At 38.4% G+C, this 14,391-nt stretch overlaps 1 protein-coding gene across 5 annotated transcripts in view; it reads right to left on the reverse strand.

Moving 5' to 3' along the window:
- adcy5 (adenylate cyclase 5) overlaps positions 1-14,391 on the reverse strand; it is a 103,491-nt gene that overhangs the window by 31,684 nt on the left and 57,416 nt on the right. The window lies entirely within an intron of this gene.

Here is a 14,391-nt window from a genome sequence, read left to right on the forward strand (position 1 = left end):
TTGAGTCTGCATGTTCTATCCACAGTTCAGCAAGTGCATATGTTAACTATCGACTCCAAGTTCCCAAAGGTGTGAATGTGAGTGCGAACAGTTGTCTGTCTCCATGTGTCAGCCCTGTGAAGGACAGCAACCTGCTCAGTGTGCACCGCGCCTCTAACCAAATGTCAGCTGAGACTCTGGTAAAGATAAGCAGGTGCTGATGATGGATAGAGAGAAGTTCCATATTCGGTAGATGGGACTAAGCAAGCTCGCTATGAGCTTCTGGTTTAAGCTCTGTATTGTTGGTTTGACAAGATGATAGTAACATGCTTTACTATGTCACTAATGGTTTTATTTTACTAGGTTAATAGTTTTTGGTAACATCTGGGCTGACTGCACAGACAAATAATTTGTGCCCGTCAGCTGTCACTAATAATTGCGAATGGTCAAAATGCTGGTAATATTTTCTTTTAAATGATCAACAAAAGCAAAGCACGCAGGGCAGAACAGCTGAAATGCAGAGAAATGTGGTGGAGAACCGGACTGTGAATAAAAAGTATGAAAAGGGGAGATAGTAGAGAAGGAGGCAGGCAAGTGTCGGAAAATGTAGGATATTTTCAAATCAGCAGCAGTGGCAACATCACATGAGTTCACTGTTTAATAAATGAGTGATAAAGGAGAGACAGCTGGTGTGTTACAAACTTTTATCTAAACATAACATGATGAGAACTAGTTAATATTCTCTTGGCACCCTAGCAGTATGATCCTGGTACAACTTGCTGTAATAAACATCTTGGTAATAAACCTGGCCTGTTGGTATAGACTTGATTATGAATCTAAATGGAAAGAAATGGAAAAGGAAGTACAGGGCTACTAAACCCAGATATTGGCGGGGAATAAGCACTTGATAGGTGCTTTGAGACATGCTATGAACCCATTAGTAGCATTTACACTAGAAATATGGAGAACTGCAATAAGAAAATACAAACTTAAAAGGGAAATAGGCACTCTGAGGTGGTTTGTGTATGACTCAAAATTTAAGCCAGGGACGTACGACCCAGTATGTGTGTGACAGCAATATGTACAATTTTGGAAGGTGGAGAATTCCTGAGTTTCCAAGGTCTACAAAGAAAACAAAGACCTCTACAGATACACGCAGCTGAGGGATTATTTCACAAAAGAGATAAGGTCAAATGAAAAAATAAATAAGGTAATCAGAGAACACCAAAGATAAAATCTAGCAAACCTGCAATACAACAAGACTGCTGGACACTATGTGGGAGCGTGGAGGTAGACCATGCACAAATCTTCTGGGACTGTCCTAAGATGAGAACTCAGTTGTAAAAGAGTGTCTTGGGATATGAAATCCCAAATACTTGATGCATCTCGGGAATAGTGAAAAGGCTGAAATGTAAGAGGATCTGTACTCGCAGCAAGTAAGAAAGCTGCCACAAGCAACTGGTTCAAATACTCCAAAACAGGAAGTGCTTGGAAATAGTCCAGGAAATCCTTATTATGGAAAAACTGACATATTTTGAGACTTAAAGAAAATGTATTTGAAATAAATTGGGAAAATGGACCATTGATATGAGATATGACACCATCTGAACAAATGTGAAATGGAACAGTGGACATTTGTTGAGCATTTACAGACTCTTTGTTAGTGGTGTTATAATTGTTATTCTAATTTACACCTTGTTTGTTATATATTCATGTGAAAATTTCTTGGAGGGCTACTACATGAAAAAATGATGATAAAGCCTAAATATCGGTTATATTAAAAATAAAATATCAAAATCAGTTGCAATATTATATAAAGTTAAATATTTTGATGCGGAGGTGCAGTGACTCTATTCTGAGCCCGATCCGTACCGAGCTTCTCACCCTGTCTCTAAGGGAAAGCCTGGCGACCCTGCGGAAAAAAAAAAATTGGCCACTTAAATTCGCTATCTCGTTCATTCGGTCACTACCCACAGCTTGTGACCTGAGGGTAGGAATGTAGATTGACCGGTAAATCAAATGCTTTGCCTTTTCGCTCAACTCCTTCTTTACCACAACAGACTGATGCAGAGTCCGCATCACGGCAGACGCCGCACCGATCCGCCTGTCAATCTCCCCCTCCATCCTTCCCTCGCTTGTGAACAAGATCCCAGGGGCAGGACTTCAATCCTGACCTGGAGAAAGCACTCCACCCTTTTCCAACTGAGGTCAATGGTCCCTCAACACCCCTTTGATATAGTGTTTTTTAGGTAAAATCGAAACAAAATTATTTAGGATCAACCAAGACTGTAGATGAGCCTACAATGATTCATCCAAGAGAAGTCAGAGATTAAGAATCTTAAAAGTACATTTGGACTACTTTCATGATGATTTCAGTATCTTTAACCACAATGGCAGGTACTATGGGCCCTTTCATTCAATGGTATAGAAAACATTTTTGGGGAGAAAGTTCAGACAAGAAAATGAAAGACTGACAAAGTAATTACGTTCTTTATGTGCAGACTTATCCAGTTTATTTTTAACTCAACATTAAATCTAAAATTGCTAACTCTCTTCATGTTTTCTTTGTTTATACAAACTGCTGTATGACTTAATATGAAATCCAGGATTCAATAAAAACAAGGTTGCTTGTCACTACACACAAATCTTTAGCTGCTTGGTAAGAACGAGAGGCAAGCAGTACAAGTAAGAGATTTAAAGCTTCGGTCAAGATGCTCCTTGGATCCACTGATGGAGGTAAAAGGTGTGAGACTGTGACTGAAGCGGCTTTGTGCAGTCGTGTGTAAATGTAATACAACACTTATAATCCAGTGTTGAAAGTACCTGATACAGCATTTGTCCTAATGAGGTCTGAGCAAACACAGAGTGTGTTAGAGTGTGTGTGAAATATATTTGAAGAAACAGTGCACTTGTCAAAAGTTATCTGGGAACAAGGTAAACTGATACAGCAATGGTCTTTTTGTGACAGAGCCATTTTCATTACCTTCCTGACAGTGGTACAACAGCAGGCCTGATGATCTCACCAGGATTAATCATGTTTTTCAACAAGGAGGACAAAGGGAGCCGGGTTGGCAGAGGCAGTAATAACCTGAACCTAAGCTGGCAGAGGCAGTCAGATCGGCCTCATACACCCTCAGAGCCTTTCCTCAGTTTTTCTAACATCATTAATATCTACCACACAAAAAAGTCATATTTCACTTGTGTTTTCTGTTTTTCTAAAGTAAAACGTGATGAACTTTTAGGTTAAACTCAGCCGGCTTTGTGTGTTTCTTGCAGCAGTTTGCTCACCTGTGCTCACCTTTTTGGGGCATCCTCAACAGCTGAATATACAGTAGCTCAATTAATGTCAGATAAAAACAAAAATCTGAAATTTCGCGCAGCTGCTCTTTTTCTTTTTCTCATTTTAGACCTTGATTTTCTAATTAAGTGTGGTGAAATTTAAATTTGACTGATCTGAAAAAGGTGCAGTTTTAAAAATGTTCAGGTGCATAAAGAACAGCAAGTTGATAAGCCTGATACAGTACTCAAAAACTCTTTACAATGTTCCAGATAATTATATTAAGAAATCCTAAACTCCATCTCCTGAGTTTGGTTGAACATTTTAACTCATTTTGGCCTTTTTATCATTTTTATTGTTTTTCTTTTTATCTAAATGATTTATTTTATTTATTTGTTTGTCTTCATTACTTGTATTTATGTATTAGTTTTTTATACTATTAATAATAATTCTATTTTTTCTATTTTTATATTATTTTAAATAATTAAGCCCTTAAAAGGTTCAAAACTGAGGTCCCTCATATTGAGAACCAATGGTGCCAAACTGGTCCAAAATGGCCATTTTAGACACTCGCCTAAACTGTCTGTACTAAAATCTCTGATTTTGTTCTGTTTCCTTTATCAGAGTTGGTCTTTGTAGAGATGATGTACACATACTAAAGTATGATTTGATAGAACTTTTGAGTTACATCTGCATCACTCTGACTGGACGCTGGTCGGCTGGCTGCTGGTTGCAACCACGCTTACCTGTTTCCTTTCTTTTCTACAGTTTTAACTATTTTATAGCTTACTGCTTCTGTATTTTATATACAAGTCTTATATACTTATTTGCGCCGGGAAAAGTCTGGGGAAAAAAGAGGCGCTTTGGACGTGTTCTCCCATCCATCATCATGGGAAACATAAGACCTTTTTCCAACAAGATTGATAAGGTGGAAGAGCTCACAGGACATCAACGGAAGTACAGAGAGAGTAGTTTCTTCTGTTTATGGAGACCTGGCTGACACCGCTTATTCCTGACTCTATGGTTTTACTGGACAACATTCATCTACTGCGGGCAGACAGACTGGAGAACAGCAATAAGAGGAAAGCAGGGGGGCTAGCTGTGTTTGCGAATGTGAGGTAGTGTAAACTGGGACACTGCATTGTTTAAGAACAACGGTGCAGCAGAGATATTGAACTGTTGACAGTTAGCATGAGGCCATATTACCTACGTGCCCCCTTCACTGAGACCCTGCTCTCGGTCACCATCAGGATGCAGACACAGCACCCACGGGCCCTCTTCCTTTACTCTGGGGACTTCAATCATGCCTCTCCTGTCATAATCTGTGGGTTTTTGATTTAAGGAGTCCAGGATGAACTCAAAGGATGAACTAAGTTTTTACATTAAACAGTTCAAAATTACAATATCTATAAAAAAAAAAAAAAAAAAAAAAAAAACTGGCTTCCCTCACCCAACCTCCCATCTCCCCTGGGTAGGGTGGGTGGCTGTTCATCTCAAGCTCGGGTCCTCTACCAGAGTCCTGGGAGCTTGACGGTCCTATGCAGTATCTTAGCTGTTACTAGGATTGCACTCTTCTGGATGGAGATGTCTAATGTTTCTCCAGGTATCTGTTGGAGCCACTTCTCCAGTGTGGGGGACATGGCCCCCAGTACTCCGATGACCACTGGTACTACTGTTGCCTTCACCTTCCAGGCTCTCCAGCTCTTCCTTGAGCCCTTGGTATTTCTCCAGTTATACGTGTTTCCTTTTCATTGTTGGGGATGGCTACATCTATCACTATGACTTTCCTTTACTGCTTAACCATGATCACAATGTCCGGTTGGTTGACCACCACCATTCTGTCGGTTTGCATCTGGAAGTATCTTAGCATATATGATCCTGTCTGTGTGTTTGCATGTTTACATGTGTATATAACATCCAAATATATTTGTCTGGTTTACATAAATACGTAGTATGTGTATGTAGCCTATATATACATATGTATTAGTGCTAGTGCTTTGCCTTTCTATGGAGAGCACAAATAAATGCAATGAAATAAGCTTTATGGAAAAATCTGCTACAATATGATTTATATCATGTGTTGAGCAAATAATTGCTCTATCCTTTACCACTTGACAAAACCCAAATTTTTCAGAGCAGTTGTGACATTTAAAGATATATCTGCCATTTTCCATGCAACTTTGTGCCATTTTAATATATTTTTTCTAATATTAGAGACATTTGTTACCTTGACACATACTGTAGAATTCTTTCGTTATAGGGATACATGTGCTTTACATAGTCTAGTACAGGGGTCGGCAACGTTTCTTGCTGGTGAATAAATTTTTTTTTTGTCTGTCGAAATATGTTTGGCATTGTGTGCAACAAAAAAAGTGCAAACAAATTATCTATCTTTGTGACATCTCTCTGGAAATCATTACATACAAGGACAGGACTAAAACGCACCGAAAATAAAAAATAAATAAAATAAATAAAAAACTGCAAATATCTGCAGAAAAGAAGCTTTGAAAGCCCTTCAAAAAGCACAGACGGCTACTGCAAGACTACTTTAAAGATTGCAACAAAGAGTGGCTGCTTGGAAATAAGAAATGAAAAAATAATAAAACAATAATGGGTGGCTGAACACTTGTTTAAGTTTGCGAAGCCAGATATTTCTTGACTATGTGAAATTGACTTTCTGAGCCAGAGCCGCAGGAAAGAGGAGAGGAGAGCTATAAATTAACAAATGTTTCAGACCAAACAGGCTCACATGAATCTCACACGGTTGGTGCCTGTTACACAAAGCTGAGAGAACATTGTGTGTTTGTACAGTACATCTGCCTGGGACATCTGGGTGTTTAGAGGTGTGTAAGTGTATTCTGGGTTCACAGTCTTTTTCTCTTGGCTGCTCACATGTCAAGAGCACTAACGTGCTCTAATGAACCCAGGCTTCAAAATGCCTAAATTTACTCAATTTGGGTCTTAAGCTGAAAAGGATTAAGTGTCCCCACCCTGGGGTACACATTTCTGAGAATAATTGATTGCTTTCTGTGAACCGTTGCATGGGAGGTCAAGTGAAACCAGACACCACACTAATGTGTCCGTGATCAGGCACGGCTCTGACTTGCAGGCTGGACGCAGTGATGGGCAAAGAGGAAAGCAACAGGAGAATGTGGTGAGGGAAGAACAGCAAGCTTTAGAGAAAAGAAAGGAGACACTTCTTTAATTCCTTTGTTTCCATTCTAAAACTGTAAAATCTCTTTGTATTATGGGTTTTATCCGTGAAAAATGAAAATATAACAGGTATGTCGCTGAAATAGAAAAGAAATTACAATAAATGACCCATGAAAAAAATGCAACATGAGGAATTTTTAGTGTGCTGCCTTTCTGGAGTTTTCTAAACACATCCACCTTGATTCCTGACCTTCAACTTCAACACTCATTCAACAGTATCACTGTTGCCTCTTTCATAATGTTGGCCGTATATAAAAAGCTGAATTTGTATGTCCAGGCTGCTTTATGGAAATGTTTGTTAGCAAAATGTTGAAAATCTAATAAGTTGAAATGAGAGAATCAATCAGTTATGTCTGATACACAAAAAGCAAAACAACCTTACCTTCCAATTAAAAGACTATTCTGATAAAACGTAATTTCTAAAATGATGCATTCATTCATTCTAGGTAAAACATCTTTTTATTTCAGTTTTTACTGTTTTAAACTAACATAAAAGAAAAAAGGCCAACAGGAAAGATCTGGGCAGCTTGCACATGCTTTCTGTAAGTACTAAGAGCCTTTCAGCTTTTGTTTTGGGATTTTTGCCCATTCTTCCTGTGAAAAGCTGCTACTTCTTATGATTCTTATACTGTTTAGTGTGCGCTGCACTCTTGGGATCAATCCAGAGTAAGATCATTGGAAATCCTCAATTATCCCTAAAACAGTAAAATGTACCCATGTGGCTGCAACAGAAGCCACAAAATATGATTGATCCATAACTGTGTTTAATAGCTGGCTTGTCTAAATGTTATTTTTCAATGTGCTGACACCGACCTGAGCGAGTCAAGCTGCACATATCGGAACAACAGTGCACCACCACACCAGAGTCAGAAAAATCTTCCTGAAGGTCTTTTTCAAACAGAGCTTTTGATTTGCCCTTGCAATTATTTGTAGGTAAATACATACTGTACAGACTTCCTGGTGGATTATCTGCACGCTCCCCATTGACGAGTAAGGTCAGCGCTCAGAGCCCGTTTAACGTCAGAGACGACACAGAGGCAACAAAAGCAACAGAATGAGAGAGGCTATGAGAAAGAGATCTGTGGTCTTTCAGTCCCATTTAATTGTTACCCTGGTGATGAATGGCGCCATAGTCTGCAACATTAACTCACAGAGATATTAAAAAGATGGTGATTGCAGAGGAGATCCCAGACTGAAAGAATGCACCGAGGCAACTTTGCATTTTTTTTTATCTAAATGTAATTAAATATAGCTGCATTGTAAGAGTTAACTTGTTTTTATCCTATCTGATGTAGTGCCCCTCTTTGAATCATAAGTAGCAAAATTTAATCAGACATTTTATCTATTGATAACAACACCGGCATGAATGGGTTTAATATCGTCACCAGACCTTCTGTAAAAATGCCTGAAATCTGTGACTGCATTTGGCTTCGGGCCAGACTACACTTTCAGTTTGATCTAAACAGTGCTTTTATTGATCAATTCAACTGGAGCAAATGAAGACTGATGATTTACAACATCGAAATTCAAAGATGGATGCAGTCTAAAACCTATAACTGCTAAATATCCCATTTTGGTTGCAGCATTAAAGTACTACATGCCAAAGATTTATATATATATATATATATATATATATATATATATATATATATATATATATATATATATATATATATATATATATATAAACGGTCACCTAGCACACACTGCCACAGGAAGATTCACAGTTATGCCTTTGATGCAAGAGCATTATCGCTATGCCATCTGCTCTGAACTGGGCACAAGCTCTGTGAGCATTGCAAGGCATGTTTTTATCCACGGAGGTTTCTAGCTTCTGTTATCATGCAGCATTTGGATTTGATTAATTTACCGTATTGTACATTAGCTTTGTATTTTTATTATCAGGTTTAGTTATTCTCTCACATTGATTTATGCCATTGCTTATTTTCTTGTGGGGAAAAAGATGTTTGGGTATTTTTGGACAGGATCACTGCAAAGTAAAGTTAAATATGAGAATTTATTGCATGTATTAATGAGATTAACTTGCAATCTTTTGGTTCACTATGTTTATTTTGTAGTGGAACACCACCTGTGATGGACTGGCAACTTTCCAGTGCCCAGTGGCAATGATTGGGATAAAGCAGGTATAGAAAATACACTGATGGATGAAGTTGCCCCACACCTCTCTAACTAGTTTCAACTTTTGGTAGCTTTTGCATTTTTGACAAACAGCCAAAAGGCACTTGAAACAAACAGTATCTCAGTGCCTGGGCTCTTTCTTAGCAGAGAAATAACTACATAATATACGACTAAAACCTTGCAAAGTTAGCTTCCTTCTTTCTCCATCTTCCAGTCTGCCTGAATGATGTTATTTTAAAAAAATCTTCATTTATGTTTTAACTTGAATAGTTTTAAGTTAGTTGATCATTGTAAGAGACCCTGCAAGAATATTAAACTAATATTAGCCTGTGATTCTTCTGAACTTAGAAGGCAAAAAACTCTAAAGCATAAATAATATAATACACACAAAATATAAAGTAGAGCATTCCCTAAAGATTCAAGGAACTAAAAACTTCAATGCTCTCTTGCAAATGTCTGCAAAGTGGGATATATTATGCAAACATTTGCTTGAAAGTTACCACATTATAGTTGAGTCGCTTCAACTCCAGTCCTGCAGGCTTTAGATGCTTTCCTGCTCCAACACACCTGATTGAAATTGAATTCATTCAACAGCTTGTTGTCAAATTCTGCAGAAGGACCCTTTAATTTGGGCCAGCTGTATTAGAGCATCTACAACCTGCAGAAGAGTGGCTCCTGAGAACCAGAGATGTGCAAATATGTTCTGAGAATGTTAGGGAAACAAAACATGAAACAAATTTTAACATATTTTCATCAAAGGATTGTTGTTAACCTTAATTTTTTGTTTTCTGTAACCAAATAATGTTCATTGTCTTCAGAACTTATACTTGTAAGCTGTGAAGGGGTTGGTGGCAAAGAGATTCAAATTATCAGAATATCTTAAATTGGTTAAAACATATTATGGCGGTACACAAACTGATTCTGTTGAAATATATTTTAAGATGTTAAAGAATGTCACCTTTGAAATAATGAAAAACAAAATCAAACAAAAAACAATCAGTTAACACATACATCTACACGTAGCAGATGCATTGAGAAGGAGAGCTGAGGTTAACACAACAGCTACACCTGAAAGCATCATTTGTAAAGAAACTGACCAGGAAAGTAAAACAACAGATACAGTTCCCTTTGCCAGCTTGCAGAGTCACAGCAGCAAAACCAGTTCTGGGTCAACTCTCTGCTGAACCAGAGTTGCACTTTGCTGGCATTGCCTGACCCTGCAATGCCCTCTTGTCTGGGACCAGAACTGATTTTGGCTAGCTGCCATCCATTTATCTGCCGCTGGCTGTTAACCCTGCAGCTCTGCTGGTGACTCACTAACCCTAGCCGGGAGGGGAAAAAAATTAAACCCTCAGCCTTTTTCTTATCAACTGACTAGATTCTTAGCCAACAGAACTGATGCAATAAGTACTGGATTCTGAAACACCTGCTTTCATTTGTAAATGAGGCATCTTGGGGCAATATATACATGTGTTAGTGTGTACTCATTAATGACAGATTCACAGGTTATAGTTTATGTACCATAACACACGTGAATAGTGAACTGCACATTAACAGCCTGTGAAACCATGTGTGTATGCTGTTCAGGTTCAGTTCTTGTTCATGCTTCAGTCAGATCACAGAACAAAGGCAGTGAAGGTCAGTTCCTCTAATTTATGTAATGTGCTTTCTTCCGAGTGTTGCTGGCCTACATACCAGCAACAGCAGCTACATTCACAATGTTCTGTTTGAGAATAATTCTTTTGCATTTAAAGGGCAGCATCAAAACATCCACACCAGAACCCTTCTTGTGTAATCTGTTAGTCAACACTCAATTTGGCCTCATTCCTGAAGCCACACAAATGGGATGCCACAATCTTTAAAAAGTGGAGAATAATAGGGACCACTCTGAGTGACCATCTCTACTGTGGTGGTAATAGAACTTTTTTTTTGATTGGATTGGATTATTTGTTTCTACTTTTGCAGTAACTTTGTCAGGCTGTTATGCTCCATTCTTCATTGGCCACACGTTAAAATTTTGTGTGAGATCTTCATAATCTAGTGTATTCATGTAAGTCTGAGCAAGTCCTCTTGAACTATTTGTTAAGATCATTCATTTCTTGTCAAGAACCAACAACCTGACCATCTCTTTCCAGACTTGGTTGCACCAATTTATTAACGATTTATAATTACCCTCCTGAGGATGATGTGAAAGAGGAAAGAAGGCAACTTTAAACAGAGGAAATGGCCTCAGGTTTCACCTGTCCAGCGCCTACTGGGCAGACTCGGCTCTCCTTCCCATCAGTTTCTAAACCATTTAGACCTAAAATGCTGTGACCAAAACACACTACATGTTGGTGAGAAACTTAAGCAACTCACATAGCAACAAACCTAACAATCCATAGGCTGACTGGGTGGGACAACAACACTAATGTGGCTTTAACAGCCCTCAAATGTAAATGGCCTAACTAAAGTTTATAAGCATGGAAATCCTTATTTAGAATGAAAGGAGCCTTTTGGAGAGGTGAAACATTTTCAAGTGGCAAAAAGAAGTCCAGTTGTCTTTGATTCAAGCTCTTAGGACTGCTTTGTTTCTACTGTGTTTAGTATTTGTTTCCTGAGAATAAAGGCAGGAAACCAGATCCTATGGCTTCTGAGTTGGTCTCTCTTCTTTCTAATGGATGCTTGACCATGAAGATATGAAAGAAAAGCCACATTCAGCTCCAGTGGTAAGTGCAGGTGCAACACGCCTGCTGTAACTTGTGGAAAAAATAGCAACATGCTTAAAGATATATTAAATTTAAGCAATCTTTCTCCAAAACAACAGCTTGCCACTCAAGCAACCTGTTACTTGCACAGCCTTTATTTCTAATGGCCTCAGAAGATTTCTATCTTGGTATAATGACACACTGAACACCAGATCCTGGTGATGCAAGATGTTAGATAAGACTCATCTTTGACAGGATTCTGAAATGTCCAATGTAAGTTTTATGGATTTGAGGGGATATTAATCCAAGGACTACTTAGTTTTTCCATATGATCTATTAGATTACAACATTTAATTTTATCATGTATCATTTATTGAAGTTTTTTTTATCCTTAGTAATCGGCAACTTCAAAAAAAAAAGAACTGTCTGGTTACATATTTTTCTTTTTGACATCTTGTATACAGAGTTGAAATAAACTTATGAAGACTTGTGACTTGCGCCAGAATTTATTTACCAGTTTACGTGTCCCAAAAGATAAAACAAGCCTTCAGCGTACCTTTTTATCTAATATGATAAACTTCCTCTGCCCTACACAGAGCGCATTGGTTCAGCAATCTGCCCAAGGACCCTTTGACATAAAGACTGCAGAAACCGTAGAATGAACCGGTGATCTTTCAATCTTGTCCTCCAGAGCCACTCATGCCCCTGGGAACCAGCTGTTCTGCCATAAGAACCTATCAGCTAATTATGTTATGTAAGGCCAAACCAAAGGCACCACGATTTGATGTGAATTTAACCTGAAGACATGTTTTTCCCTCCATGCACCATCCAGATGATTCATTCATTGTGCTAGCTTGTGAGTTAAGTAAGTGTGGTTTGGTCTGAATTGGTACAAATGTGTACCCTCGACTATCAGAAACAATTTGTACCCTTGTGTTGGATCAAAGGATGTAATTACATACCTTCCATGGTTCATTAACTGATTTTTCACCTCTGTTTTGGGCTGCCCAGGATTACTGAATTAAGAAATGTGGACAGGCACATGTCTAATGCAAATCTGCAGATACAGTTAGCTTCAACCCGAATGCAGCTCCCTCTACACCTCTCCTCCATTTACCTTCTTGCTCTGTAGTGGTAGCAGTGGGAGCTGTCACTTCTTTTCCTGTTGTTTCCCAGGCTCTCAGCAGAGCCCCAATTACCCAAAGCTGCTGAATGCTCCCCAACAAACCCAGTCACACGTGATTACTGTTGCTCAGCATTCACAACACATGCATGACCACAGACGGAGCCCAGCCAAGCTCAGCAGATGCTGTTAATGTGCCTCATGCTCCCAACAAGTCATACAAAACCCCCACAACAGAATCAAAGCCTTCACTTCCCTTGGTTTTTCTTTGCTCGAGGTAATTTAATGCTTCTAATGACAAAACTTCTGTACAAGCAACAATGCGTTACAAAGAACCACCAAGGTTTTTCTAAAGCTTGATACTTCAATAACAACAACAACAAAAAAGCTCAAACATTTGTTTCAGACACAGCAACTTCTGTCACATGCTCTGGACTTTTTTTTTAAAACCTTTATTCACACTCAAAACAACTGACCTCTTAAACTTATGCAATGAAATAAAAGAGAGGTGCCCCAATAAGAGTCACAGTAATAGTAATGAAAAGGCCTTTGTGTTTGAGAGCTGAAGTACGTGACTTGATGCTCTAACCCGAGAGGTTTCAAAGAAACACATCAAAGTGATAAAGGACTTCAATAGCATCTATTATGCACAGAGTTTTTTTTTCCACCTGACTGTGACAGTGATAGGCCAGTTTTACACTCAGGCTGTTCCTACAAACACACTCTCAGTCTGGTTTTCTTCACAATAAAGGATCCTTGGCTAACATACTTTTATTTCCTGGACGTTTAGAGGAGGCAAAACCATACAGTGTGGAATGATACATTAATCTCATAAAATCACATTAAAAAGAATATAAAGCACATTAGTTGTGTTTTCTTACTCCAGAAGATGGTGCTAAATCTAACCACAATCCTCCAACCACATATGAGCTATAGGGTTACACAGTGTTTAATTATACCCTATGTTATAAGCTGACTGTAACGATCAGGGTTCACAGTTAGTAGAGAAAAAAACCACATCATCCAGTGAAAAGTAAAGCAAGCCATTAATTTACACTGCATCATTAAATCTATAAAGATCCTGGAGAACTGAAGACCAGGCAAGAGATTGAATGAATGACCAAATCAAACAACATCCGCTGTCTGCAAACTATCAGGAACAAACCTTGTCAAAGAATTGAGTGGATGACGTCAAAGTTCAGATCTAGGAAAAGATAAAGAAGTCAATTCATGTTCAATACCCATCAGTCGTGTGATGTTTTCCATATGTGCAGGAAATCCAAACCAAAAGAATCACATCAGCAATTTGGAAAACAACATAAGCAAAGCTGGAGGCTGATTTTTGATTTTCTGATATTGGTCTATAAAAAGCAGACTTGACCATTACTGGTTTCATAAGTAACAGAGTAGCAATTCTAAGCGATTAAAGCAAAGAACTATCAGATAAATAGTGGAACAAAACTGTTTTCTTGTAGCCTCAATTAAGTGATTTGATCTCCCCACTAGATCATTTACAGCCGGTGTGCTACACAGTAGCAGGAAAAAAGTTCAGTAAAAGAAAAAAAGTTCAGAATGCGTAGAGAGATTTTATGGATGTAAGTTTCTTATAAAGACTTTGAGCACCAGAGTCTTAGTTAGGTGTCTTGAAGCAGGGATGCACCTAAAACCTGCAGAACAGTGAGAACCATAGTTTAAAATCCCTGATCCAAAAAAGTAAGTAAGCAAATTTTATTTCTAAAGCATCCAAATATAAATCAAAAAAGTGCTTCACAAAGCAATACAAGAAACAAGAAAATCTAAAACACAACAACAAAACAAAAGCACGTTTAGCAAGTCCTGCCTGCAAAGGTTCTCTGACATAAATTTGTGCTTGAACATGTAAAGTTCGAAATTAAGACCAGTATTTTAAAATGTCTTCTGTAGTGGATGGGAAGCCAGTGCAGATCAAACATGGGGTTGCATGACAATCCCTT

Source organism: Melanotaenia boesemani, chromosome 12, assembly GCF_017639745.1.
Source record: "Melanotaenia boesemani isolate fMelBoe1 chromosome 12, fMelBoe1.pri, whole genome shotgun sequence".
NCBI lineage: Eukaryota > Metazoa > Chordata > Actinopteri > Atheriniformes > Melanotaeniidae > Melanotaenia > Melanotaenia boesemani.